Source organism: Oncorhynchus keta, unplaced genomic scaffold (assembly GCF_023373465.1).
Source record: "Oncorhynchus keta strain PuntledgeMale-10-30-2019 unplaced genomic scaffold, Oket_V2 Un_scaffold_29659_pilon_pilon, whole genome shotgun sequence".
In the NCBI taxonomy this organism is placed as follows: domain Eukaryota; kingdom Metazoa; phylum Chordata; class Actinopteri; order Salmoniformes; family Salmonidae; genus Oncorhynchus; species Oncorhynchus keta.
This window is the reverse complement of record NW_026290907.1, coordinates 97,444-123,332: the sequence shown is the minus strand read 5'-3', so window position 1 is coordinate 123,332 and position 25,889 is coordinate 97,444. Positions and strand designations below refer to the sequence as shown.

At 46.4% G+C, this 25,889-nt stretch overlaps 1 protein-coding gene and 1 long non-coding RNA gene across 2 annotated transcripts in view; one reads left to right on the top strand and one right to left on the bottom strand.

The window, feature by feature from the left end:
• Window positions 1-25,889, bottom strand: part of LOC127928541 (alpha-ketoglutarate-dependent dioxygenase FTO-like) — a 124,613-nt gene that overhangs the window by 16,622 nt on the left and 82,102 nt on the right. The gene's annotated exons all lie outside the window — the stretch shown is intronic.
• LOC127928542 (uncharacterized) lies at window positions 15,497-18,157 on the top strand. Its single transcript, XR_008131534.1, has 4 exons — window positions 15,497-15,629; window positions 15,718-16,703; window positions 17,272-17,629; window positions 17,799-18,157. It is a non-coding gene; the product is annotated as an uncharacterized LOC127928542 (long non-coding RNA).

The following is a 25,889-nucleotide window of genomic DNA, read 5'->3' as shown; positions in this document are numbered from 1 at the left end:
ATATATTTAAAAAAATAATTAAAAAAAAAATCGGGAATCGGCGCCCAAAAATACCGATTTCCGATTGTTATGAAAACTTGAAATCGCCCCCCAATTAATCGGCCATTCCGATTAATCGGTCGACCTCTAGTGCTTACCATAAAAAACAGCATACATTTGCTACTGAGTGACAAAACGCTGCAGTCACAGTCAGTGCAAGTTCACCTAAGACAAGCAAAAATGTACAGTACAATAAGCTCCAGCGTTGCCTATTCATCTCCACAAGTTCCCATTCAGCTGTAAGCAGGCACCAACATTGTGCTGCTGATATTCCAACATCTGCCGGGGAGTTGTGTGGGTACACTAATTACAAATATCTGCACTAATCCTGGGGCGATAAGACAGTCATTACTCCAAGAGACATTTATCACTGTGGGATTGATGACCCATTACGCAGGCAGCCTTTGTAAAAAGAAGTGAAAGTGAAGTGATATCTCTCTATCCTACATCTGTACTGAAGCCATCCATTCCTCTGTCAGGAGGCACCGTCGTTACAACTCTAATTAACAGTCAGGATTTTCACCTAATACAATTCATTCACTGGGTGAATTCTGGGATCTGCCGATTGACTTCTTGGAGGAGAAAAATATGTCCTTTTTCTATTAATTGCAAGGATGGGAAGGTGGAATTCTTGGATGTGGATAGGCCTGTTTCTACACTCTGTCAAGTACTGAGCAGTGCCACATTTCAACAAAGGTAATTCCCACTAACATCCATATAAGGACAAGCCCTAACGTACACATATGGACACACAGAAGTGAATGTGTCTGCATTTACATACGTTGATGTGTTACAGTACACACTCCACACACACTATGACAGTAGGTGAGGGGTAAAGGTCTGGCCACCTGCCTGCTGTGTCCCAATGTCGCTAGCTGTAATGAACAGAGACAGCTTGGGGACCGCCTGCTTGTCTACATTACACACACACACACACACACACAAAATGCAGGGCCAAGCTGCTGCTTCCGGGGGGGCATGGGTGACGGGGCGGCAGAGATGTCCCATACAGTGACAGGCAGGTCCTACCTGTCTACCCATGTAACCCCCCCCTTCATACCCCCTCACACACACACACACACACACACACACACACACACACACACACACACACACACACACACACACACACACACACACACACACACACACACACACACACACACACACACACACACACACACACACACATCCTCTCTCCCCTCCCATCCTGACCCTGTGTAATTCCTCCAGCACCCATGTGCTGACAGGAGCAGCTGCAGCGGCTACAGCAGACAGATGAAATGTTCATAACTATCTCCTCCAACTTACATCTTCACCTTCAGGATCATTTACCACCCACCTGCCTGCCTTGGAGAGACAATATGCCATGGAATGAAGTATTCCAGTGGTGTATGGAGGTTATAATTAACACTACAGGGTGGAGGGGTGTGGGTGGAGGTTATAATTAACACTACAGGGTGGAGGGGTGTGGGTGGAGGTTATAATTAACACTACAGGGTGGAGGGGGGTGGGTGGAGGTTATAATTAACACTACAGGGTGGAGGGGTGTGGGTGGAGGTTATAATTAACACTACAGGGTGGAGGGGGGTGGGTGGAGGTTATAATTAACACTACAGGGTGGAGGGGTGTGGGTGGAGGTTATAATTAACACTACAGGGTGGAGGGGGGTGTATGGAGGTTATAATTAACACTACAGGGTGGAGGGGGGTGGATGTTATAATTAACACTACAGGGTGGAGGGAGGAGGTTATAATTAACACTACAGGGTGGAGGGGTGTGGAGATTATAATTAACACTACAGGGTGGAGGGGTGTGGAGATTATAATTAACACTACAGGGTGGAGGGGGTGGGTGGAGGTTATAATTAACACTACAGGGTGGAGGTTATAATTAACACTACAGGGTGGAGGGGTGGAGGTTATAATTAACACTACAGGGTGGAGGGGCGTGGGTGGAGCTAATAATTAACACTACAGGGTGGAGGGGTGGAGGTTATAATTAACACTACAGGGTGGAGGGGGTGGGTGGAGGTTACAATTAACACTACAGGGTGGAGGGGCGTGGGTGGAGATTATAATTAACACTACAGGGTGGAGGGGGTGGGTGGAGGTTATAATTAACACTACAGGGTGGGGGTTAAAATGAACACTACAGGGTGGAGGTTATAATTAACACTACAGGGAGGAGGGGGGTGGGTGGAGGTTATAATTAACACTACAGGGTGGAGGGGTGGAGGTTATAATTAACACTACAGGGTGGAGGGAGGTGGAGGTTATAATTAACACTACAGGGTGGAGGTTATAATTAACACTACAGGGTGGAGGGGGTGGAGGTTATAATTAACACTACAGGGTGGAGGGGGTGGGTGGAGGTTATATTTAACACTACAGGGTGGAGGTTATAATTAACACTACAGGGTGGAGGGGTGGAGGTTATAATTAACACTACAGGGTGGAGGGGTGGAGGTTATAATTAACACTACAGGGTGGAGGGGTGTGGAGATTATAATTAACACTACAGGGTGGAGGGGTGTGGGTGGAGGTTATAATTAACACTACAGGGTGGAGGGGGTGGGTGGAGGTTATAATTAACACTACAGGGTGGAGGGGTGTGGGTGGAGGTTATAATTAACACTACAGGGTGGAGGGGTGTGGGTGGAGGTTATAATTAACACTACAGGGTGGAGGGGTGTGGGTGGAGGTTATAATTAACACTACAGGGTGGAGGGGTGTGGGTGGAGGTTATAATTAACACTACAGGGTGGAGGGGTGGAGGTTATAATTAACACTACAGGGTGGAGGGGTGTGGAGCTTATAATTAACACTACAGGGTGGAGGGGTGGAGGTTATAATTAACACTACAGGGTGGAGGGGGTGGGTGGAGGTTATAATTAACACTACAGGGTGGAGGTTATAATTAACACTACAGGGTGGAGGGGGTGGGTGGAGGTTATAATTAACACTACAGGGTGGAGGGTTAAAATGAACACTACAGGGTGGAGGTTATAATTAACACTACAGGGTGGAGGGAGGTGGAGGTTATAATTAACACTACAGGGTGGAGGGGGTGGAGGGGTGGAGGTTATAATTAACACTACAGGGTGGAGGGGGTGGGTGGAGGTTATAATTAACACTACAGGGTGGAGGGGGTGGGTGGAGGTTATAATTAACACTACAGGGTGGAGGTTATAATTAACACTACAGGGAGGAGGGGGTGGAGGTTATAATTAACACTACAGGGTGGAGGGGTGTGGGTGGAGGTTATAATTAACACTACAGGGTGGAGGGGTGGGTGGAGGTTATAATTAACACTACAGGGGGACACAGTATAATTAACACTACAGGGTGGAGGGGTGGGTGGAGGTTATAATTAACACTACAGGGTGGAGGGTGTGGGTGGAGGTTATAATTAACACTACAGGGTGGAGGGGGTGGGTGGAGGTTATAATTAACACTACAGGGTGGAGGGGGGTGGGTGGAGGTTATAATTAACACTACAGGGTGGAGGGGTGGGGGGTGGAGGTTATAATTAACACTACAGGGGGGAGGGGTGGGGTGGAGGTTATAATTAACACTACAGGGTGGAGGGGCGTGGGTGGAGGTTATAATTAACACTACAGGGTGGAGGGGGTGGAGGTTATAATTAACACTACAGGGTGGAGGGGGTGGGTGGTGGTTACAATTAACACTACAGGGTGGAGGGGGTGGGAGGTTATAATTAACACTACAGGGTGGAGGGGGGGGTGGATGTTATAATTAACACTACAGGGTGGAGGGAGGAGGTTATAATTAACACTACAGGGTGGAGGGGTGTGAGATTATAATTAACACTACAGGGTGGAGGGGTGGAGATTATAATTAACACTACAGGGTGGAGGGGGTGGGTGGAGGTTATAATTAACACTACAGGGTGGAGGTTATAATTAACACTACAGGGTGGAGGGGTGGAGGTTATAATTAACACTACAGGGTGGAGGGGCGTGGGTGGAGCTAATAATTAACACTACAGGGTGGAGGGGTGGAGGTTATAATTAACACTACAGGGTGGAGGGGGGGGTGGAGGTTACAATTAACACTACAGGGTGGAGGGGCGTGGGTGGAGATTATAATTAACACTACAGGGTGGAGGGGGGTGGGTGGAGGTTATAATTAACACTACAGGGTGGGGGTTAAAATGAACACTACAGGGTGGAGGTTATAATTAACACTACAGGGTGGAGGTTATAATTAACACTACAGGGTGGAGGGGGGTGGGTGGAGGTTATAATTAACACTACAGGGTGGAGGGAGGTGGAGGTTATAATTAACACTACAGGGTGGAGGTTATAATTAACACTACAGGGTGGAGGGGGTGGAGGTTATAATTAACACTACAGGGTGGAGGGGGTGGGTGGAGGTTATAATTAACACTACAGGGTGGAGGTTATAATTAACACTACAGGGTGGAGTGGAGGTTATAATTAACACTACAGGGTGGAGGGGTGGAGGTTATAATTAACACTACAGGGTGGAGGGGTGTGGAGATTATAATTAACACTACAGGGTGGAGAGGGTGTGGGTGGAGGTTATAATTAACACTACAGGGTGGAGGGGGGTTATAATTAACACTACAGGTGGAGGTTATAATTAACACTACAGGGTGGAGGGGTGGGTGGAGGTTATAATTAACACTACAGGGTGGAGGGGTGTGGGTGGAGGTTATAATTAACACTACAGGGTGGAGGGGGTGGGTGGAGGTTATAATTAACACTACAGGGTGGAGGGGGTGGGTGGAGGTTATAATTAACACTACAGGGTGGAGGGGTGGGAGGTTATAATTAACACTACAGGGTGGAGGGGGTGGAGGTTATAATTAACACTACAGGGTGGAGGGAGGAGGTTATAATTAACACTACAGGGTGGAGGGGTGGGTGGAGGTTATAATTAACACTACAGGGTGGAGGGGTGTGGAGATTATAATTAACACTACAGGGTGGAGGGGTGGGTGGAGGTTATAATTAACACTACAGGGTGGAGGTTAGGTTATAATTAACACTACAGGGTGGAGGGGTGGAGGTTATAATTAACACTACAGGGTGGAGGGGCGTGGGTGGAGCTAATAATTAACACTACAGGGTGGAGGGGTGGAGGTTATAATTAACACTACAGGGTGGAGGGGGGTGGGTGGAGGTTACAATTAACACTACAGGGTGGAGGGGCGTGGGTGGAGATTATAATTAACACTACAGGGTGGAGGGGGTGGGTGGAGGTTATAATTAACACTACAGGGTGGGGGTTAAAATTAACACTACAGGGTGGAGGTTATAATTAACACTACAGGGAGGAGGGGGGTGGGTGGAGGTTATAATTAACACTACAGGGTGGAGGGGGTGGAGGTTATAATTAACACTACAGGGTGGAGGGAGGTGGAGGTTATAATTAACACTACAGGGTGGAGGTTATAATTAACACTACAGGGTGGAGGGGGTGGAGGTTATAATTAACACTACAGGGTGGAGGGGGGTGGGTGGAGGTTATAATTAACACTACAGGGTGGAGGTTATAATTAACACTACAGGGTGGAGGTTATAATTAACACTACAGGGTGGAGGGGTGGAGGTTATAATTAACACTACAGGGTGGAGGGGTGTTAACACTACAGGAGGAGGTATAATTAACACTACAGGGTGGAGGGGGGGTGGAGGTTATAATTAACACTACAGGGTGGAGGGGGTGGGTGGAGGTTATAATTAACACTACAGGGTGGAGGGGGTGGGTGGAGTTAATAATTAACACTACAGGGTGGAGGGGTGGAGGTTATAATTAACACTACAGGGTGGAGGGGGGTGGGTGGAGGTTATAATTAACACTACAGGGTGGGGGTTAAAATTAACACTACAGGGTGGAGGTTATAATTAACACTACAGGGAGGAGGGGGGGGGTGGAGATTCTAATTAACACTACAGGGTGGAGGTGGTGGAGGGTATAATTAACACTACAGGGTGGAGGGAGGTGGAGGTTATAATTAACACTACAGGGTGGAGGTTATAATTAACACTACAGGGTGGAGGGGTGGAGGTTATAATTAACACTACAGGGTGGAGGGGGGTGGGTGGAGGTTATAATTAACACTACAGGGTGGAGGTTATAATTAACACTACAGGGTGGAGGGGTGGAGGTTATAATTAACACTACAGGGTGGAGGGGTGTGGAGATTATAATTAACACTACAGGGTGGAGGGGGTGGGTGGAGGTTATAATTAACACTACAGGGTGGAGGGGCGTGGGTGGAGATTATAATTAACACTACAGGGTGGAGGGGGGTGGGTGGAGGTTATAATTAACACTACAGGGTGCAGGGAGGTGGAGGTTATAATTAACACTACAGGGTGGAGGTTATGACAATTAGCAAGTAATTAACACTACAGGGTGGAGGGGGTGGAGGTTATAATTAACACTACAGGGTGGGGGTTAAAATTAACACTACAGGGTGGAGGTTATAATTAACACTACAGGGAGGAGGGGTGGGTGGAGGTTATAATTAACACTACAGGGTGGAGGGGAAGTGGAGGTTATAATTAACACTACAGGGTGGAGGGAGGTGGAGGTTATAATTAACACTACAGGGTGGAGGTTATAATTAACACTACAGGGTGGAGGGGGGGTGGAGGTTATAATTAACACTACAGGGTGGAGGGGGGTGGGTGGAGGTTATAATTAACACTACAGGGTGGAGGTTATAATTAACACTACAGGGTGGAGGTTATAATTAACACTACAGGGTGGAGGGGTGGAGGTTATAATTAACACTACAGGGTGGAGGGGTGTGGAGATTATAATTAACACTACAGGGTGGAGGGGTGTGGGTGGAGGTTATAATTAACACTACAGGGTGGAGGGGGGGGTGGAGGTTATAATTAACACTACAGGGTGGAGGGTGGTGGGGTGGAGGTTATAATTAACACTACAGGGTGGAGGGGTGTGGGTGGAGGTTATAATTAACACTACAGGGTGGAGGGGTGGAGGGAGGTTATAATTAACACTACAGGGTGGAGGGGTGGCGAGGGTGGAGGTTATAATTAACACTACAGGGTGGAGGGTGGGAGGTTATAATTAACACTACAGGGTGGAGGGGTGGAGTTATAATTAACACTACAGGGTGGAGGGGTGGAGGAGGTTATAATTAACACTACAGGGTGGAGGGGTGTGGAGATTATAATTAACACTACAGGGTGGAGGGGTGTGGAGGTTATAATTAACACTACAGGGTGGAGGGGGTGGAGTGGAGGTTATAATTAACACTACAGGGTGGAGGTTATAATTAACACTACAGGGTGGAGGGGTGGAGGTTATAATTAACACTACAGGGTGGAGGGCGTGGGTGGAGAGTTATAATTAACACTACAGGGTGGAGGGGTGGAGGTTATAATTAACACTACAGGGTGGAGGGGGTGGGTGGAGGTTATAATTAACACTACAGGGTGGAGGGGGTGGGTGGAGATTATAATTAACACTACAGGGTGGAGGGGGGTGGAGTGGGGTGGAGGTTATAATTAACACTACAGGGTGGGGGTTAAAATTAACACTACAGGGTGGAGGTTATAATTAACACTACAGGGTGGAGGGGGGTGTGGTGGAGGTTATAATTAACACTACAGGGTGGAGGGGGGTGGAGGTTATAATTAACACTACAGGGTGGAGGGAGGTGGAGGTTATAATTAACACTACAGGGTGGAGGTTATAATTAACACTACAGGGTGGAGGGGGGACGGAGGTTATAATTAACACTACAGGGTGGAGGGGGGTGGGTGGAGGTTATAATTAACACTACAGGGTGGAGGTTATAATTAACACTACAGGGTGGAGGGGGGTGGAGGTTATAATTAACACTACAGGGTGGAGGGGTGGAGGTTATAATTAACACTACAGGGTGGAGGGGTGGGTGGAGGTTATAATTAACACTACAGGGTGGAGGGGGTGGGTGGAGGTTATAATTAACACTACAGGGTGGAGGGGTGGAGGGTTATAATTAACACTACAGGGTGGAGGGGGTGGGTGGAGGTTATAATTAACACTACAGGGTGGAGGGAGGGAGGTGGAGGTTATAATTAACACTACAGGGTGGAGGGGGTGGGTGGAGGTTATAATGAACACTACAGGGTGGGGGTTAAAATGAACACTACAGGGTGGAGGTTATAATTAACACTACAGGGAGGAGGGGGGTGGGTGGAGGTTATAATTAACACTACAGGGTGGAGGGGGTGGAGGTTATAATTAACACTACAGGGTGGAGGGTATAATTAACACTACAGGGTGGAGGGGGGTGGAGGTTATAATTAACACTACAGGGTGGAGGGGTGTGGAGGTTATAATTAACACTACAGGGTGGAGGGGGGTGGGTGGAGGTTATAATTAACACTACAGGGTGGAGGTTATAATTAACACTACAGGGTGGAGGGGTGGAGGTTATAATTAACACTACAGGGTGGAGGGGCGTGGGTGGAGTTATAATTAACACTACAGGGTGGAGGGGTGGAGGTTATAATTAACACTACAGGGTGGAGGGGGTGGGTGGAGGTTATAATTAACACTACAGGGTGGAGGGGGTGGAGGTTATAATTAACACTACAGGGTGGAGGTTATAATTAACACTACAGGGTGGAGGGGGTGGGTGGAGGTTATAATTAACACTACAGGGTGGGGGTTAAAATTAACACTACAGGGTGGAGGTTATAATTAACACTACAGGGTGGAGGGGGGTGGGTGGAGGTTATAATTAACACTACAGGGTGGAGGGGTGGAGGTTATAATTAACACTACAGGGTGGAGGGAGGTGGAGGTTATAATTAACACTACAGGGTGGAGGTTATAATTAACACTACAGGGTGGAGGGGGGTGGAGGTTATAATTAACACTACAGGGTGGAGGGGGTGGGTGGAGGTTATAATTAACACTACAGGGTGGAGGTTATAATTAACACTACAGGGTGGAGGTTATAATTAACACTACAGGGTGGAGGGGGGGAGGTTATAATTAACACTACAGGGTGGAGGGGTGGGAGGTTATAATTAACACTACAGGGTGGAGGGGGGTGTGTGGAGGTTATAATTAACACTACAGGGTGGAGGGGGTGGAGGTTATAATTAACACTACAGGGTGGAGGGGTGTGGGTGGAGGTTATAATTAACACTACAGGGTGGAGGGGGTGGGTGGAGGTTATAATTAACACTACAGGGTGGAGGGTTATAATTAACACTACAGGGTGGAGGTTATAATTAACACTACAGGGTGGAGGGGGTGGGTGGAGGTTATAATTAACACTACAGGGTGGAGGGGGTGGGTGGAGGTTATAATTAACACTACAGGGTGGAGGGGTGGAGGTTATAATTAACACTACAGGGTGGAGGGGGGGAGGTTATAATTAACACTACAGGGTGGAGGGGTGGGTGGAGGTTATAATTAACACTACAGGGTGGAGGGGTGGAGGTTATAATTAACACTACAGGGTGGAGGGGGTGGGTGGAGGTTATAATTAACACTACAGGGTGGAGGTGGAGGTATAATTAACACTACAGGGTGGAGGGGTGGAGGTTATAATTAACACTACAGGGTGGAGGGGGGTGGGTGGAGGTTATAATTAACACTACAGGGTGGAGGGGTGGAGGTTATAATTAACACTACAGGGTGGAGGGGGGTGGAGGTTATAATTAACACTACAGGGTGGAGGGGGGTGGGTGGAGGTTATAATTAACACTATAGGGTGGAGGGGGGGTGGGTGGAGGTTATAATTAACACTACAGGGTGGGGGTTAAAAATTAACACTACAGGGTGGAGGTTATAATTAACACTACAGGGTGGAGGGGGTGGGTGGAGGTTATAATTAACACTACAGGGTGGAGGGGGTGGAGGTTATAATTAACACTACAGGGTGGAGGGAGGTGGAGGTTATAATTAACACTACAGGGTGGAGGTTATAATTAACACTACAGGGTGGAGGGGGTGGAGGTTATAATTAACACTACAGGGTGGAGGGGGGGGGTGGAGGTTATAATTAACACGACAGGGTGGAGGTTATAATTAACACTACAGGGTGGAGGGGTGGAGGTTATAATTAAGACTACAGGGTGGAGGGGTGTGGAGGTTATAATTAACACTACAGGGTGGAGGGGTGGGTGGAGGTTATAATTAACACTACAGGGTGGAGGGGTGGGTTATAATTAACACTACAGGAGGTTATAATTAACACTACAGGGTGGAGGGGTGGAGGTTATAATTAACACTACAGGGTGGAGGGGGGTGGAGGTTATAATTAACACTACAGGGTGGAGGGGGTGGGTGGAGGTTATAATTAACACTACAGGGTGGAGGTTATAATTAACACTACAGGGTGGAGGGAGGTGGAGGTTATAATTAACACTACAGGGTGGAGGTTCTAATTAACACTACAGGGTGGAGGTTATAATTAACACTACAGGGTGGAGGGGTGGAGGTTATAATTAACACTACAGGGTGGAGGGGGGTGGAGGTTATAATTAACACTACAGGGTGGAGGGAGGTGGAGGTTATAATTAACACTACAGGGTGGAGGTTATAATTAACACTATAGTGTGGAGGTTATAATTAACACTACAGGGTGGAGGGGGGTGGAGGTTATAATTAACACTACAGGGTGGAGGGAGGTGGAGGTTATAATTAACACTACAGGGTGGAGGGGTGGAGGTTATAATTAACACTACAGGGTGGAGGGGGGTGGGTGGAGGTTATAATTAACACTACAGGGTGGAGGGGTGGAGGTTATAATTAACACTACAGGGTGGAGGGGTGGAGGTTATAATTAACACTACAGGGTGGAGGGGGTGGAGGTTATAATTAACACTACAGGGTGGAGGGGGTGGAGGTTATAATTAACACTACAGGGTGGAGGGGGGGGGTGGAGGTTATAATTAACACTACAGGGTGGAGGTTATAATTAACACTACAGGGTGGAGGGGGTGGAGGTTATAATTAACACTACAGGGTGGAGGGGGTGGAGGTTATAATTAACACTACAGGGTGGAGGGGGGGTGGAGGTTATAATTAACACTATAGGGTGGAGGGGGTGGAGGTTATAATTAACACTACAGGGAGGAGGTTATAATTAACACTACAGGGTGGAGGGGGTGGAGGAGGTATAATTAACACTACAGGGAGGAGGGGGTGGGTGGAGGTTATAATTAACACTACAGGGTGGGGGGTGGGTGGAGGTTATGGTAGGTGTAAGTGTTGCCGTGTTAGGTGTAAGTGGGACATGGTAGGTGTAAGTGTTGGCGTGTGTATAGGGGGGGGGGGTACCTCACGTCACATCAGGCTATTCATCGATACGGTAAGACTAATTACATACTACCCTTACCCCCCTACCCCCACCAAACCATCCTGTCACCTTAAACAGAACACTCCACCCTCTCTACTGTACAGAGACACAGACAGACAGAGACACAGACAGACACACAGACAGACAGATACACAGACAGACAGAGTTAGAGAGCGAGAGAGACAGAGAAAGAGAGACAGAAACAGAGAGAGAGAGCTGAAGCCCCACCCTCTTCAACATATATATCAGCGAATTGGCGCGGGCACTAGAAAAGTCTGCAGCACCCGGCCTCACCCTACTATAATACGAATTCAAATGTCTGCTGATGATCTGGTGCTTCTGTCACCAACCAAAGAGGGCCTACAGCAGCACCTAGATCTTCTGCACAGATTCTGTCAGAACTGGGCCCTGACAGTAAATCTCAGTAAGACCAAAATAATGGTGTTCCAAAAAAGGTCCAGTCACCAGGACCACAAATACAAATTCCATCTAGACACTGTTGCCCTAGAGCACACAAAAAACTATACATACCTTGGCCTAAACATCAGCGCCACAGGTAACTTCCACAAAGCTGTGAACGATCCGAGAGACAAGGCAAAAAAGGCCATTCTATGCCATCAAAAGGAACATAAATTTCAACATACCAATTAGGATTTGGCTAAAAATACTTGAATCAGTCATAGAGCCCATTATGGGGCGGCAGGGTAGCCTAGTGGTTAGAGCATTGGACTAGTAACCGAAAGGTTGCAAGTTCAAATCCCCGAGCTAACAAGGTACAAAATCTGTCGTTCTGCCCCTGAACAGGCAGTTAACCCACTGTTCCTAGGCCGTCATTTAAAATAAGAATTTGTTCTTAACTGACTTGCCTAGTAAAATAAAGGTTAAAAAATATATATTAAAAAAATGGTTGTGAGGCCTGGGGTCCGCTCACCAACCAAGACTTCACAAAATGGGACAAACACCAAATTTGAGACTGCACGCAGAATTCTGCTAAAATATCCTCCATGTACAACGTAGAACACCAAATAATACATGCAGAGCAGAATTAGGCCGATACCCACTAATTATCCAAATCCAGAAAAGAGACGTTAAATTCTATAACCACCTAAAAGGAAGCGATTCACAAAGCCATCACCTACAGAGACATGAACCTGGAGAAGAGTCCCCTAAGCAAGCTGGTCCTGGGGCTCTGTTCACAAACACAAACACACCCTACAGAGCCCCAGGACAGCAGCACAATTAGACCCAACCAAATCATGAGAAAACAAAAAGATAATTACTTGACACATTGGAAAAAATTTACAAAAAAACAGAGCAAACTAGAATGCTATTTGGCCCTACACAGAGAGTACACAGCGGCAGAATACCTGACCACTGTGACTGACCAAAAATTAAGGAAAGCTTTGACTATGTACAGACTCAGTGAGCATAGCCTTGCTATTGAGAAAGGCCGCCGTAGGCAGACATGGCTCTCAAGAGAAGACAGGCTATGTGCTCACTGCCCACAAAATGAGGTGGAAACTGAGCCGCACTTCCTAACCTCCTGCCCATTGTATGACCATATTAGAGAGACATATTTCCCTCAGATTACACAGATCCACAAAGAATTCGAAAACAAATCCAATTTTGAAAACCTCCCATATCTACTGGGTGAAATTCCACAGTGTGCCATCACAGCAGCAAGATTTGTGACCTGTTGCCATGAGAAAAGGGCAACCAGTGAAGAACACACACCATTGTAAATACAACCCATATTTATGCTTATACATTTTATCTTGTGTCCTTTAACCATTTGTACATTGTTAAAACACTGTATATATAATATGACATTTGTAATGTCTTTATTGTTTTGAAACTTCTGTATGTGTGATGTTTACTGTAAATTTGTATTGTTTATTTCACTTTATATATTCACTTTATATATTATCTACCTCACTTGCTACCTCACTTGCTATATTATCTACCTCACTTGCTTTGGCAATGTTAACACATGTTTCCCATGCCAATAAAGCCCTTGAATTGAATTGAATTGAATTGAGAGAGAGAGACATACACAGGCAGACAGAGAGAGACACACACAGACAGACAGAGAGAAACAGAGAGACACACAGAGAGCGAGAGAAAGAGAAAGGGGGATCCCCTGTCAGAGACAGAGAGGCTACTCTTAACCATGCTGTGAGCCTCCAGAAATCACTGTTATTAACCCTCCTATTACTAATAAAACATCCCAGAAAGTAGCCAATTACAGATCCTGCCCCTTTGAAACAGGAAAGCTTTAGTTCAGAGACCTATTTCATTTACCGAGAGGAAAATAACTTGCTATAAGAAGCGTATTCCAAATGCTTCATTGGCTAACCTTCATGTACTGGACAGTCACTCTACTGGAAAGACATACTTGAATGTAGACAGGTGTTGCTGGTTCTCTGGGGAGGTAAAATACACACTCTCCTCCAGTCAATTCCTCCACTGGCCCATAATGCCGTGCTCTTGTCTGTCAGTTCACACCCCTGCCACACATCCTCCTCCCATCATGCTCTCTGGTTTGGTGTCTGACCAGAAATAATGCCCATGGTTTTCCTGAGGACCAGTAAAACAGGCCCCAGCCCGCCCTACCTCCATGTGTTCACTTTGTCTTTCTTTCTCCAATCCCTAAATGCTGTTTCCATATTAAAAGCAACACTTAATGGCTTGACTGTCTCTGCAACAAGTGGCCCTAAATGTCTGTGGTGCTTTAATGACATTCTTCTCTCTCTCAACGCTGTGTTGCATCGCCAAGCTATTACTGTGAAAAGCGTAATTATGAAATGACTGTTTCCATTAAGAGCTGGGAGCAATTTAACACAGCTGTGATTTTCTTCACCATTCAATTCAAGGGCAAATAGTGCATTTAGCAGAAGGGGTGGCAATGGTACATGAGGTACTACCCACTGAAACAGGCCCATTAGTATGGCTTCCACATCTACCCTATACAAAATGAGGCTAACCATGTATCTGATGGTGTGATTAGGCTGTAGCATTCAGTGCCAGACCAGATATGTATGTGCAGGCATAGTAGGTGTAAACAGGTTTTGGGCTTGTCTTATCTGCATAGATGAATGAACAGTTCCTCTTCAAAGGAACATTCCAACCTGACTGAGACAGACGTGTTCTCATGTACTTTCCAACCACGCAGCCAACAGGAGAGAGCTAAACGTGCTGTGGGGCGGAGCCTGACAGCACAGAGTTCGTGTCGTGCATAGCAGCTGTATTATTGCTAAACGTGCTGTGGGGCGGAGCCTGACAGCACAGAGTTCGTGTTGCATAGCCGTATTAATGCTAAACGGGCGGGTGAATACATGGGACAAATTTACAATCACATATCACACCTCAACCACCCAGGCCACAGGCGCTCTGATAGCATTGCACGCATACTGTCAGACAGACCACACAGGCGAGGTTTAGATAAAGACAGACAAATGACACAGCTTTTTGAGATAACCATCGCTTTCACATTAATTCTAGTCCCTGGATGATGAAAGACACAAATGATGTGTTCTTATTTGTTTTCTCCCTCAGAGGGGTAGAGGGTAAACATACCAATGGTACTGAGAGGTGGAGAGAGGGAGGTAGAGAGAGAGGTGGAGAGAGGGAGAGAGAGAGAGAGGTAGAGAGAGAAGTAGAGAGCGGTAGAGAGCGGTAGAGAGAGAAGTAGAGAGAAAAGTAGAGAGAAAAGTAGAGAGAGGTAGAGAGAGAAGTAGAGAGCAGTAGAGAGAAAAGTAGAGAGAGGTAGAGAGAGAAGTAGAGAGAGGTAGAGAGAAAAGTAGAGAGCGGTAGAGAGAGAAGTAGAGAGCGGTAGAGAGAGAAGTAGAGAGCGGTAGAGAGAGAAGTAGAGAGCGGTAGAGAGAAGTAAGAGAGCGGTAGAGAGAAGTAAGAGAGTGGTAGAGAGGAGTAGAGAGAAGTAAGAGAGTGGTAGAGAGAAGTAAGAGAGCGGTAGAGAGAAGTAAGAGAGTGGTAGAGAGAAGTAAGAGAGCAGAGAGAGAAGTAAGAGAGTGGTAGAGAGAAGTAAGAGAGCGGTAGAGTAGAGGTAGAGAGAGAGAAGTAGAGAGAGAGAGAGAGAGAGAGAGAGAGAGAGAGAGAGAGAGAGAGAGAGAGAGAGCGGTAGAGGGCGGTAGAAAGAGAAGTAAGAGAGCGGTAGAGAGAGAAGTAAGAGAGCGGTAGAGAGAAAAGTAGAGAGCGGTAGAGAGAAAAGTAGAGAGCGGTAGAGAGAAAAGTAGAGAGCGGTAGAGAGAAAAGTAGAGAGCGGTAGAGAGAAAAGTAGAGAGCGGTAGAGAGAAAAGTAGAGAGCGGTTGAGAGAAAAGTAGAGAGAGGTAGAGAGAAAAGTAGAGAGCGGTAGAGTGAAAAGTAGAGAGCGGTAGAGTGAAAAGTAGAGAGCGGTAGAGAGAAAAGTAGAGAGAGGTAGAGAGAGGTAGAGAGCTGTAGAGAGAGGTAGAGGGCGGTAGAGAGAGAAGTAGAGAGAGGTAGAGAGAAAAGTAGAGAGAGGTAGAGAGAGGTAGAGGGAGGTAGAGAGAGAAGTAGAGAGCGAAGTAGAGAGCAGTAGAGAGAGAAGTAGAGAGCGGTAGAGAGAAGTAGAGAGCGGTAGAGAGAGAAGTAGAGAGAGAAGTAGAGAGAGGTAGAGAGAGGTAGAGAGCTGTAGAGAGAGGTAGAGGGCGGTAGAGAGAGAAGTAGAGAGAGGTAGAGAGCTGTAGAGAGGGGTAGAGGGCGGTAGAGAGAGAAGTAGAGAGAGGTAGAGAGAAAAGTAGAGAGCGGTAGAGAGAAAAGTAGAGAGCGGTAGAGAGAAAAGTAGAGAGCGGTAGAGAGAAAAGTAGAGAGAGGTAGAGAGAAAAGTAGAGAGAGAAGTAGAGAGAAAAGTAGAGAGAGGTAGAGAGAGGTAGAGAAAAGTAGAGAGAGAAGTAGAGAGAGGTAGAGAGAAAAGTAGAGAGAGGTAGAGAGAAAAGTAGAGAGAGGTAGAGAGAGGTAGAGAGCAGTAAGAGAGCAGTAGAGAGAGGTAGAGAGAGAAAAGTAGAGAGAAAAGTAGAGAGCGGTAGAGAGAAAAGTAGAGAGTGGTAGAGAGAAAAGTAGAGAGAGAAGTAGAGAGAAGTAGAGAGGTAGAGAGAGGTAGAGAGAAAAGTAGAGAGAGGTAGAGAGAGGTAGAGAGAGGTAGAGAGAAAAGTAGAGAGAGAAGTAGAGAGCAGTAGATAGAAAAGTAGAGAGAGGTAGAGAGAGGTAGAGAGAAAAGTAAAGTAGAGAGTGGTAGAGAGAGAAGTAGAGAGCGGTAGAGAGAAGTAGAGAGAGGTAGAGAGAAAAGTAGAGAGAGGTAGAGTGAAAAGTAGAGAGCGGTAGATAGAAAAGTAGAGAGCGGTAGAGAGAGAAGTAGAGAGCGGCAGAGAGTGGTAGAGAGTAGAGAGCGGCAGAGAGAAGAGAGCGGTAGAGAGAAAAGTAGAGAGCGGTATAGAAAAGTAGAGAGCGGTAAAGTAGAGAGCGGTAGAGAAAAAGTAGAGAGCGGTAGAGAGAAAAGTAGAGAGCGGTAGAGAGAGAAGTAGAGAGCGGTAGAGAGAAGTAGAGAGAGGTAGAGAGAAAAGTAGAGAGAGGTAGAGAGAAAAGTAGAGAGCGGTAGAGAGAGAAGTAGAGAGCGGTAGAGAGAAGTAGAGAGAGGTAGAGAGAAGTAGAGAGAGGTAGAGAGAGAGAAGTAGAGAGAGGTAGAGAGAAAAGTAGAGAGAAAAGTAGAGAGCGGTAGAGAGAAAAGTAGAGAGAGGTAGAGAGAAAAGTAGAGAGCGGTAGAGAGAAAAGTAGAGAGCGGTAGAGAGAAAAGTAGAGAGCGGTAGAGAGAGAAGTAGAGAGCAGTAGAGAGAAGTAGAGAGAGGTAGAGAGAAAAGTAGAGAGAGGTAGAGAGAAAAGTAGAGAGCGGTAGAGAGAGAAGTAGAGAGCGGTAGAGAGAAGTAGAGAGAGGTAGAGAGAAGTAGAGAGAGGTAGAGAGAGAAGTAGAGAGAGGTAGAGAGAAAAGTAGAGAGAAAAGTAGAGAGCGGTAGAGAGAAAAGTAGAGAGAGGTAGAGAGAAAAGTAGAGAGAGGTAGAGAGAAAAGTAGAGAGCGGTAGAGAGAAAAGTAGAGAGCGGTAGAGAGAAAAGTAGAGAGAGGTAGAGAGAAAAGTAGAGAGTGGTAGAGAGAGAAGTAGAGAGCGGTAGAGAGAAGTAGAGAGAGGTAGAGAGAAAAGTAGAGAGAGGTAGAGAGAAAAGTAGAGAGCGGTAGAGAGAAAAGTAGAGAGCGGTAGAGAGAAAAGTAGAGAGAGGTAGAGAGAAAAGTAGAGAGAGGTAGAGAAAAGAGAGCGGTAGAGAGAAAAGTAGAGAGAGAGTAGAGAGAGAAGTAGAGAGAAAGAGTAGAGAGCGGTAGAGAGAAAAGTAGAAAAGTAGAGAGGTAGAGAGAAAAGTAGAGAGCGGTAGAGAGAAAAGTAGAGAGCGGTAGAGAGAAGAGAGAGTTAGAGAGAAGTAGAGAGAGGTATAGAGAAGTAGAGAGAGGTAGAGAGAGAAGTAGAGAGCAGTAGAGAGAGAAGTAGAGAGCGGTAGAGAGAGGTAGAGAGAAAAGTAGAGAGAGGTAGAGAGAAAAGTAGAGAGAGGTAGAAAGAAAAGTAGAGAGCAGTAGAGAGAAAAGTAGAGAGAGGTAGAGAGAGGTAGAGAGAAAAGTAGAGAGCAGTAGAGAGAAAAGTAGAGAGAGGTAGAGAGCGGTAGAGAGAGGTAGAGAGAAAAGTAGAGAGAGAAAAGTAGAGAGCGGTAGAGAGAGAGGTAGAGAGAGAGAGAGAGGTAGAGAGGTAGAGAGAGAAGTAGAGAGCAGTAGATAGAAAAGTAGACAGAAGATAGAGGTAGACAAAAGATAGAGAGTAGAGAGAAGTAGAGAGAGGTAGAGAGAGAAGTAGAGAGAGGTAGAGAGAGGTAGAGAGCGGTAGAGAGAGGTAGAGAGAGAGGTAGAGAGGTAGAGATAGAGGTAGAGAGAGAGGTAGAGAGAGAGCTAGAGATAGAGAGAGATAGAGAGAGGTAGAGAGAGGTAGAGAGAGAGGTAGAGAGAGATAGAGAGAGAGGTAGAGAGAGAGGTAGAGAGAGGTAGAGAGAGGTAGAGAGAGGTAGAGAGAAAAGTAGAGAGAGAAAAGTAGAGAGAGGTAGAGAGAGAAGTAGAGAGCGGTAGAGAGAAAAGTAGAGAGAGGTAGAGAGAAAAGTAGAGAGTGGTAGAGAGAGAAGTAGAGAGCGGTAGAGAGAAGTAGAGAGAGGTAGAGAGAAAAGTAGAGAGAGGTAGAGAGAAAAGTAGAGAGCGGTAAGAGAGAAAAGTAGAGAGCGGTAGAGAGAAAAGTAGAGAGCGGTAGAGAGTAGAGAGAGGTAGAGAGAAGTAGAGAGAGGTATAGAGAAGTAGAGAGAGAAGTAGAGAGAAGTAGAGAGCGGTAGAGAGAGGTAGAGAGAAAAGTAGAGAGAGGTAGAGAGAAAAGTAGAGAGAGGTAGAAAGAAAAGTAGAGAGCAGTAGAGAGAAAAGTAGAGAGAGGTAGAGAGAGGTAGAGAGAAAAGTAGAGAGCAGTAGAGAGAAAAGTAGAGAGAGGTAGAGAGCGGTAGAGAGAGGTAGAGAGAAAAGTAGAGAGAGGTAGAGAGAGGTAGAGAGAGGTAGAGAGAAAAGTAGAGAGAGAAAAGTAGAGAGCGGTAGAGAGAGAGGTAGAGAGAGAGAGAGAGGTAGAGAGAGGTAGAGAGAGAAGTAGAGAGCAGTAGATAGAAAAGTAGACAGAGGTAGATAGAGGTAGAGAGAAAAGTAGAGAGCGGTAGAGAGAAGTAGAGAGAGGTAGAGAGAGAAGTAGAGAGAGGTAGAGAGAGGTAGAGAGCGGTAGAGAGAGGTAGAGAGAGGTAGAGAGAGAGCTAGAGATAGAGGTAGAGAGCGGTAGAGAGAGGTAGAGAGAGAGGTAGAGAGAGATAGAGAGAGGTAGAGAGAGAGGTAGAGAGAGGTAGAGAGAGGTAGAGAGAGGTAGAGAGAAAAGTAGAGAGAGAAAAGTAGAGAGAGGTAGAGAGAGAAGTAGAGAGCAGTAGTTAGAAAAGTAGAGAGAGGTAGATAGAGGTAGAGAGAAAAGTAGAGAGCGGTAGAGAGAAGTAGAGAGAGGTAGAGAGAGGTAGAGAGCGGTAGAGAGAGGTAGAGGGCAGTAGAGAGAGAGAGGTAGAGAGAGGTAGATATTGCCCGCCAGCACATAACAGCGTAGCCACCCTGAGGTTGAGAGGGAGGGAGGGAGGGAGGGAGGGAGGGAGGGAGGGAGGGAGGCAGGCAGGCAGGCAGGCAGGCAGGCAGGCAGGCAGGCAGGCAGGCAGGCAGGCAGACAGACAGACAGAGCTGGCTGGCAGGCGGTGGTACAGTAGCTATATTATCCTGTTAAGGGGATAAGGAGCAACGGAGCGAAGGGGAAGATGTCTGAGATGTTGTCTCTGATTAACCTGTCCCCTCGGATGACAACTACATCACAGAGCTCTGTTCAACAACTGCCCTCCCACCAACACGGCAGCCAGCCCGACCACCCGCCACCCTCGCCACCCCCTTCTTCCGGGGCCACACCAGGCACACTAATTAAACAAATGAGAGCAAAGCTGTACACAAGTCATTAATGAACAGCTAACGAACACCGATAAAGTTTGGTGTCACATGACATGAGAACCCCTCTCGCCTCTAACGGCCAACGATTCAGCCTATCATGTGGACTGTTGGTTCATGACATCCATTCAAGTGGCATCCACCTCTCGCCCTGACTATGTACATCACCCTGTGATGATATGTGGCTCTGGTCATGAAGGTCTGGACTAGACAGAGGTGATGACAGGCACACGTTGTTGAGGATTACAATCATTACCTAACAGAAGGCCGTCCCCATCACTTGCTGTTGACTGACAGACTGTTGTAAATAGATGACTGCTGTTGACTGGTAGACTGTTGTAGACAGATGACCCATGTTGACTGGTAGAGTGTTGTAGACAGATGACCCATGTTGACTGGTAGACTGTTGTAGACAGATGACCCATGTTGACTGGTAGAGTGTTGTAGACAGATGACCCATGTTGACTGGTAGACTGTTGTAGACAGATGACTGCTGTTGACTGGTAGAGTGTTGTAGACAGATGACTGCTGTTGACTGGTAGAGTGTTGTAGATAGATGACTGCTGTTGACTGGTAGAGTGTTGTAGATAGATGACTGCTGTTGACTGGTAGAGTGTTGTAGACAGATGACTGCTGTTGACTGGTAGACTGTTGTAGACAGATGACCCATGTTGACTGGTAGACTGTTGTTGACCCATGTTGACTGGTAGAGTGTTGTAAATAGATGACTGCTGTTGACTGGTAGACTGTTGTAGACAGATGACTGCTGTTGACTGGTAGACTGTTGTAGACAGATGACCCATGTTGACTGGTAGACTGTTGTAGACAGATGACCCATGTTGACTGGTAGAGTGTTGTAAATAGATGACTGCTGTTGACTGGTAGAGTGTTGTAGATAGATGACTGCTGTTGACTGGTAGAGTGTTGTAGATAGATGACCCATGTTGACTGGTAGAGTGTTGTAGACAGATGACTGCTGTTGACTGGTAGACTGTTGTAGATAGATGACCCATGTTGACTGGTAGAGTGTTGTAGATAGATGACTGCTGTTGACTGGTAGAGTGTTGTAGATAGATGACTGCTGTTGACTGGTAGAGTGTTGTAGATAGATGACTGCTGTTGACTGGTAGAGTGTTGTAGACAGATGACTGCTGTTGACTGGTAGACTGTTGTAGACAGATGACCCATGTTGACTGGTAGACTGTTGTAGATGATGACCCATGTTGACTGGTAGAGTGTTGTAAATAGATGACTGCTGTTGACTGGTAGACTGTTGTAGACAGATGACTGCTGTTGACTGGTAGACTGTTGTAGACAGATGACCCATGTTGACTGGTAGACTGTTGTAGACAGATGACCCATGTTGACTGGTAGAGTGTTGTAAATAGATGACTGCTGTTGACTGGTAGAGTGTTGTAGATAGATGACCCATGTTGACTGGTAGAGTGTTGTAGATAGATGACTGCTGTTGACTGGTAGAGTGTTGTAGATAGATGACTGCTGTTGACTGGTAGAGTGTTGTAGAAGGATGACTGCTGTTGACTGGTAGAGTGTTGTAGATAGATGACTGCTGTTGACTGGTAGAGTGTTGTAGACAGATGACTGCTGTTGACTGGTAGACTGTTGTAGACAGATGACCCATGTTGACTGGTAGACTGTTGTAGACAGATGACCCATGTTGACTGGTAGAGTGTTGTAAATAGATGACTGCTGTTGACTGGTAGACTGTTGTAGACAGATGACTGCTTTTGACTGGTAGACTGTTGTAGACAGATGACCGCTGTTGACTGGTAGAGTGTTGTAGACAGATGACCCATGTTGACTGGTAGAGTGTTGTAGACAGATGACCCATGTTGACTGGTAGAGTGTTGTAGACAGATGACTGCTGTTGACTGGTAGACTGTTGTAGACAGATGACCCATGTTGACTGGTAGAGTGTTGTAGACAGATGACCCATGTTGACTGGTAGAGTGTTGTAGACAGATGACTGCTGTTGACTGGTAGAGTGTTGTAGACAGATGACCCATGTTGACTGGTAGACTGTTGTAGACAGATGACTGCTGTTGACTGGTAGAGTGTTGTAGACAGATGACCCATGTTGACTGGTAGAGTGTTGTAGACAGATGACCCATGTTGACTGGTAGAGTGTTGTAGACAGATGACCCATGTTGACTGGTAGAGTGTTGTAGACAGATGACTGCTGTTGACTGTTGTAGACAGATGACCCATGTTGACTGGTAGACTGTTGTAGACAGATGACTGCTGTTGACTGGTAGAGTGTTGTAGACAGATGACCCATGTTGACTGGTAGAGTGTTGTAGACAGATGACCCATGTTGACTGGTAGAGTGTTGTAGACAGATGACCCATGTTGACTGGTAGAGTGTTGTAGACAGATGACTGCTGTTGACTGTTGTCGACAGATGACCCATGTTGACTGGTAGAGTGTTGTAGACAGATGACCCATGTTGACTGGTAGAGTGTTGTAGACAGATGACTGCTGTTGACTGGTAGACTGTTGTAGACAGATGACCCATGTTGACTGGTAGAGTGTTGTAGACAGATGACTGCTGTTGACTGGTAGAGTGTTGTAGACAGATGACCCATGTTGACTGGTAGAGTGTTGTAGACAGATGACTGCTGTTGACTGGTAGAGTGTTGTAGACAGATGACCCATGTTGACTGGTAGAGTGTTGTAGACAGATGACTGCTGTTGACTGGTAGAGTGTTGTAGACAGATGACTGCTTTTGACTGGTAGACTGTTGTAGACAGATGACCCATGTTGACTGGTAGAGTGGTGTAGACAGATGACCCATGTTGACTGGTAGAGTGGTGTAGACAGATGACCCATGTTGACTGGCAGACTGCTGTAGATAGATGACTGCTAGTTGACTGGCAGACTGTTGTAGACAGATGACTGCTGTTGACTGGTAGACTGTTGTAGACAGATGACCCATGTTGACTGGTAGAGTGGTGTAGACAGATGACCCATGTTGACTGGTAGAGTGTTGTAGACAGATGACCCATGTTGACTGGTAGACTGTTGTAGACAGATGACCCATGTTGACTGGTAGAGTGGTGTAGACAGATGACCCATGTTGACTGGTAGAGTGGTGTAGACAGATGACCCATGTTGACTGGCAGACTGCTGTAGATAGATGACTGCTAGTTGACTGGCAGACTGTTGTAGACAGATGACTGCTGTTGACTGGCAGACTGTTGTAGACAGATGACCCATGTTGACTGGCAGACTGCTGTAGATAGATGACTGATAGTTGACTGGCAGACTGTTGTAGACAGATGACTGATAGTTGACTGGCAGACTGCTGTAGACAGATGACTGCTGTTGACTGGCAGACTGTTGTAGACAGATGCCTGCTGTTGACTGGCAGACTGTTGTAGACAGATGACTGCTGTTGACTGGCAGACTGCTGTAGACAGATGACTGCTGTTGACTGGCAGACTGCTGTAGACAGATGACTGCTGTTGACTGGCAGACTGTTGTAGACAGATGACTGATTGGCTACAGGTCTTTATGGAGGTCTATGGAGACTCCCATTGGGTTTGGGTTAGTGTCAGGGTTTTCACTCCTCCCGTGTACTTGATTGAGGAATTAAGGTCCCTAATTAGTAAGGAACTGCCCTCACCTAGTTGTCTAGCTGTTCATTGGAAGGAAACATCTGCAGACACTAGTCCCTCCATAGAATGAGTTGACACCCCTGGTCTTTGGGAACTCCCCTTGTTGCTGCTATGGGTGTATGTGTTAAAAGAAGGTTGTTTTCTGGTAGTTAGTGGACCCTGCCACAGTATGGGGCCTCTCCCTCTGGGTCCTATAGCTGCAGCAGCCTGGGCTCTGTCCAATCTGTTCCTCATCATTGTGGAACAAGAAGAGTACCATATTTCAAATTCCCATCTGGGACAGGGGATCCCCATTGTTCCTCTCTCTGGGTCCCACCCTGGCAAGGGGGGACACAAAGGACATGTCATCATGGTGGAGGACACAGGAGGGAGGTTAGGAGTAACATGAGAGGAGTGTCTCTCTCTCTCTCTCTCTCTCTCTCTCTGAGTGGCTCTACAGGGCTGCAACTGGTGGCTGACACGGTGGAGAACTCACCACAGCCTGAATATAACGCTAGCCTGGCCCCTGTGGCCCTACTGTGGTCCCTGCTGACCCCTGGGTTTGATGACAAGCTGGGCCCTTTGTCTGGGAGCGCTGTACCTAGGTGAGGGCAGGGGAGGGCAGGGGTAGACAGGGGCAGTAAACAAAGGTGGTGTGGAGGGTGGGAGAAGAGATGATGGACCCCAGGTCAGTGGACAGTGATGAACAGCTGAGTGATGAGTGCAGCTGTGGACCTGGAGACCTACATCTCTCTATCAATGAGACCTACATCTCTCTATCAATGAGACCTACATCTCTCTCATCTCTCCATCTCTATCAATGAGAACTACATCTCTCCTCTCCATCTCCATCAATGAGACCCACATATCTCCATCAATGAGACCTACATGAAATCAAATCAAATTTATTTATATAGCCCTTCGTACATCAGCTGATATCTCAAAGTGCTGTACAGAAACCCAGCCTAAAACCCCAAACAGCAAGCAATGCAGGTGTAGAAGCACATCTCTCTCTTCATCTCTCTATCAATGAAACCTACATCTCTCTATCTCTATCAATGAGACCTAAATCTCTCTATCTCTCTATAAATGAGACCTACATCTCTCTATCAATGAGACCTACATCTCTCTATCAATGAGACCTGCATCTCTCTCTTCTCTATCAATGAGACCTACATATCTCTCCATCTCTCTATCAATGAGACCTACATATCTCTCCATCTCTCTATCAATGAGACCTACATCTCTCTCTTCTCTCCATCAATGAGACCTACATCTCTCATCTCTCCATCAATGGGACCTACATCTCTCTCTTCATCTCTCTATCAATGAAACCTACATCACTCTCTCTATCTCTATCAATGAGACCTAAATCTCTCTCTTCTCTCCATCTCTATCAATGAGACCTACATCTCTCTCTTCTCTCCAGCTCTCTATCAATGAGACCTACATCTCTCTCTTCATCTCTCCATCTCTCTATCAATGAGACCTACATCTCTCTATCAATGAGACCAACATCTCTCCATCAATGAGACCTACATCTCTCTCCCCATCTCTCCATCTCTCTATCAATGAGACCTACATCTCTCTCTTCATCTCTCCATCAATGAGACCTACATCTCTCTCCCCATCTCTCCATCTCTCTATCAATGAGACCTACATCTCTCTCTTCATCTCTCCATCAATGAGACCTACATCTCTCTCTTCATCTCTCCATCTCTCCATCAATGAGACCTACATCTCTCTCCCCATCTCTCCATCTCTCTATCAATGAGACCTACATCTCTTTTTCATCTCTCTATCAATGAGATCTATATCTCTCCATCAACATCTCACACTGATCTGATGAGTATTGTGTGAGAGAGAATAAATCCCTCAACAATGCTGGTGAGAATAGCTAGATACAGTAAGCAGCTACATGAAAATGAACATAACAGAGGTACTAGTTTGAGGAAACATATAATAGTCTATTTGTTCATGGTAAACTAATTGACAATGATGGTCATGTTGAACTGAAATAAGACGTGTGGAGAAAAGCATTGTGTAGTCAGGAAGTGTAAAGGTTTGAGGTCATGCAGTTTTCCATTGGAAGATGAACTTCCGAGCCCCTGGAATACAGCAGCCCCTTGATTTATGCAGTCGAAGCTGTCCAACTGCTTCCCAGGTCAAAGGTCATCGGCTGCTGCCCACTCTCCTACCGTTCTGTCCACACACACACACACACACACACACCGCTCTGTGCATACAAACCGAGAGGACAGGGGCTGCCGTGTCAGCCAGAAA